This window comes from Vigna radiata, unplaced genomic scaffold, assembly GCF_000741045.1.
Source record: "Vigna radiata var. radiata cultivar VC1973A unplaced genomic scaffold, Vradiata_ver6 scaffold_70, whole genome shotgun sequence".
NCBI lineage: Eukaryota > Viridiplantae > Streptophyta > Magnoliopsida > Fabales > Fabaceae > Vigna > Vigna radiata.
In genome coordinates, this window is record NW_014542367.1 from 854,952 (window position 1) to 859,477 (window position 4,526).

Genomic DNA, 4,526 nt, shown 5'->3' on the forward strand with positions numbered 1-4,526 from the left:
CAGAAAACGGGCCCAAGTCCAGCGAGCCACCGCCGGGCGGTTTAAGTGTGCCGCCCAGCGGTTTGCCACAAATTGCCCTATCGCCCAGCGGCAATCGCCACCGCCCGGCGGTTTCCCTCAGGTTCGCCCAACGTCAATCGCCATGCCTTCTTCTCGTCCTGGACAGCCCGACGGTTTAAGTGTGCCGCCGGGTGGTGCGTCGACTCTTCAAATCTTCATTTTTCTGCTCTTTTCTTGAGTCAACGACCTGTATCTTCAACTACATTCTTTACTTTTCTCAAATTAGCTACAAAACAATGCAAAACAAGCATAAAATCACTAAAAACAGCTTTTGACTCTCTTCAGATTCATTTATTGAGTTTTGCTTGATTTTAGGCTCATTCCGAGTAGTAAAGGGTGTAATTTGGTCCCAATTGACATATGAAAATAACTGTTTTTCACCCTTCATCAGTTTCAATGAGTCTTGATTATTTGTATTTAATTTGTAGTGTCAACGTCAATTGGGCAGCTATGAATTGTTGAGATTATTGACAACACAAACTCTATATCAAACTGGTTTTTGATGATGACAACTCAGTGCTTAATAACAGTACATATGTTCCATTATTACATGTTCTTATTCTGTAACGTTTGTCATATCTGTTGAACATGTTTTGTTGAATTACTTTATATGTTCCTATGTATGATTGAGTGTTATATTTGTGGAACATGCTTGTATTGAAATGTGAGATAAAGTGTTTTTGATCATTACACATTTTTGAAAGAAAAGATCATAGGCACCTTTTGAACTTATATGTGTTGTGACAAAGTTCTAGTCTAGTCGAATACACTCTTAATGGATTCGACTATGCTAAAATCTTTGTACAGATTTTGTGAACAAGTGTTGTGTGAGATTTTGAGTTGAAAAGAATTTGAAAGTTATTTTTCATGTGTCAGTCGACATTGTGGAATGCATATTTGACTGTATTATTGTTCTGTTTGAAATTTTATTAAGCCTACAAGCTCCAACAGCTATATTTTCAAAAGTTAGTTAAAACTGTGTGACCTGGTCAACTGTAATAAATGTGTCTTGATTTTGTTGACTGAGGAGCCTTTATGTTGACTATCTGTTATAACTGTTTTAATACAGTCGACTGTATTAGTAGGCTATTCGACTGAGAACCAATCTGTTGAAACAGAAAGCTATAAATAGACAGAACGCGAATTGTTTTGTGACTTTTGTGATCTGATATTTTCATGTTCCTGTTTCAAATTAAATTCGTTAGAAGTTCCAAGAATTCTCCAAGAAGACGGTGGTGATCTTGCTTGAGAGAAATTCAGAAGGAGAAGTCAATTGCTCTTACTGTTTGATCAATATCTGCATAGAGGAGGTGCTTTTGTTTGATCTTGATAGGCTTGGCATCCTGTGAAACACTACTGGTTCTTGACTGAAGGCTTGGCAACCTGTGCAGTCTACTGTGATAGGCTTGGCATCCTGTGAAGAGTGTTGGTGACACTTTGAATTGTTCGACGTGCGTGCAGATTGCAGAAGAGGGGATTCTTGCTGCAATTGCTGCAATTCTGGTTTTGTGTGTGCAACTATATTTGGTTTTGTGTTAGAGAGGAGATTTATATTTTTGCGTGGTGCTTCTATAAATTCCTTGTTGTAAAACCTGCAACCATTATAGTGCATTTGCGTCCTGTGTTGGAAGGACACTGGATGTTGGCCGAACCAGTATAAACATAGTGTTTAAATTTTCTCATCCTTGCACTCTTTATTTTCTAGTCGACTATATCAGTTAGGCAATCAACTGCGTTTTTCCGCTGCATTGAATTTTGAATAACTTGCATTTCAAGGAAAGATCAAAAGCTTTGAATTTTTCATGTCAAGATTGCGAAAAGATTTTAATTTTGAATCAACACCAATTCACCCATCCCCCCTCGTGGTGTAAAAAGAAGCCTACCTATTTCTTAACATGAATATGGGTATTATGTAATGGAACACATGCATACCATTATTTGTACAAACATTACTCAATCATGGAATAAGGTATTAAAATACTAACTAAATACTTATCCAATTATTCATTACAATATTGTTTTAGCTCTATTATTTTATTTGTAGATCTCTAATGATTCATCTCCCATGGAAGCTGCAGACATCAACGACATTAGAAGGAACTTGGCTTCTTTTATTTTAAGTGTTAGTAGAAACTTGACTATTCGATAATGTATGTACATCAATGTAATATTTGGATTTAATATATAGTTTCATGTACACTTTGAATATACATTGATGTATTAAATATTATTAAACTATTTAATGTTTGAAATGAATTCTATTTGGTTAGTTTCATTAAATTTGTTTATTTGAAGTAATATTGATTATAAATTGATTGGATGAAATGATAATAGAAGAATATTATTATAATTTCGTTTGATGTCAAATGTAATAATAATTTTTTTATTTAAAAAAAGAACATATATTATGACGTACTAAATAATGTACGTTATAACATATTATAACGTATTATAACGTACAAAAACTTCTACGTCATAATACCTTCAACCCTATTATAACGTACAAAAACTTTTACGTCATAATACCTTCCACCATATTATGACGGACTTCAGAAATTGTGTTATAATATGTTCAGACTTACTACATCGTAAAATTATAGTACGTTATAAAATGTGCAGACTTACTATATCGTCCAAAACTATATCCCCAGTAACTACGTTATAAAAACTCATTTTTGTACGTTATAAAAAGTCATTTTTCAACTAGTGATTGTCAACCACCAATAGATAACGCTTTTTTAAAAAAACGCTATCTATTGTCAGCCACCAATAAAGAGCGCTATTTTAAAAAAGCGCTGTCTATTGGTGGCTGACAATAGATAGCGCATAAATAGTGCTTAAAAAGCGTTATCTATAATAAAAAAGAGTGCTATCTATACATTTTTTTGTAGTAATGGATGTCTTGACTTGTTTGGATACAAGTTAGAAGTGCCATTATGAATTTATCCACTGGAAATATATAGCTTTTCCTAGTAAAGAAGCTCTTCTAACAACAAACTATCTCATATATCAATGCTACCTGCCTTAGAAGCGTGCATTTCTTTTTTCTCTATTTTTCTTCCTCTCCACTGCTCTTACATAATTGAAAACGAAAAATGGAAATTTTATTACCTTGATATTCTTGCTTAAAACATTTCATTATTTTTTCTGCTTTCTACAAACTGAGGAGGTTCAAGTAGTGGGACAAACTCCAGGGAATTTTATCATTTGGCGAGCCAGATTGGCAAACCCAATTTTAGTAAGTATTGTTATTCATACTTGCCTTAATTACTTATGTATTAAAACACTAACTAAATATTTATCTAACTATTGATTACAAAATTGTTTTAACTCCATTATTTTATTTGTAGATCTTTAATGATTCATCTTCAATGGAAGCTCCAAACATTGAAGACATTAGAACCAAGTGAGCTTCTTTTATTTTAAGTGTTAGTAAATTGTAGAAACTTCACTACTATTTAGTAGTGTATGTAGGTTAATGTGATATATGGATTTAATATATAATTTGACTTAGAAATTATGTATTAAATTTACTAGACAATTTAAAGTTTGAAATGAATTTCATTTTGTTAGTTTAATTGAATGTGTTCCTTTCAGGCTATGTTGATTATAAATTGATGGATGAGATAATAATACAAGAAATTTATTGGATGTCAAATGTAATTACAATTTTTTTAAAAAAAAAAAAAAATACGATGTACATGAAAGTGTATGTAATAATAGGTTAATTCTGAAAAACATATATTATGACAAGTAGACAATTACTTTTCATAATACATTCGAGATATTATGAAAGAAAAATCCAGTTACGTCATAATAAATTCACCACATTATTAATAATAAGATAAAATATATCATAATACATTGAGTATTATGACAGGTGAAAGAAAGTATGTCATAATATGTTGAACCTATTATGACGTACTTTTCTACCACGTCATAAAAAGCATAGACCTATTATGATTACTAGAATTATGATGTCAGGCCACCCATCATAATAAGTCCTTTTTACCCGTAATAAAAAGTGATTTCTGCACTAGTGTAAAAAGTAGACTTTAAAGTAGAGCTGTCAAAACGGGTAACCCGGCTCGACCCGGTCCGGTCCACCACGGGTTGGTCACTTAGTGAGCCAACCCAACCCGGCTCATTTATTAGCGAGCCAGAAAAATTTGAACCCGGCTCGACCCACCACGGGTTGGTGGGTAAACGGGTTAGCTCACTAGCCTATTTAATTACAGTTTTTTTAAAATAAAAAATTACAAACTTTCTATATTCAAATTTAAACAAATTTCACTCCTAAAAAATGATGTTAAACTGAAGACAATTCATAATAATAATAAAAAGTACAATATAATCCAAATGTCATCACTAGTGCAAAAGCGCTGTTTAACGTCACCCAGAAGACGTCGGTGTGCTAGTAAAACTAGCTTGGTAAACTAGACGTCGATTTTAAGCTAAGGAGACGT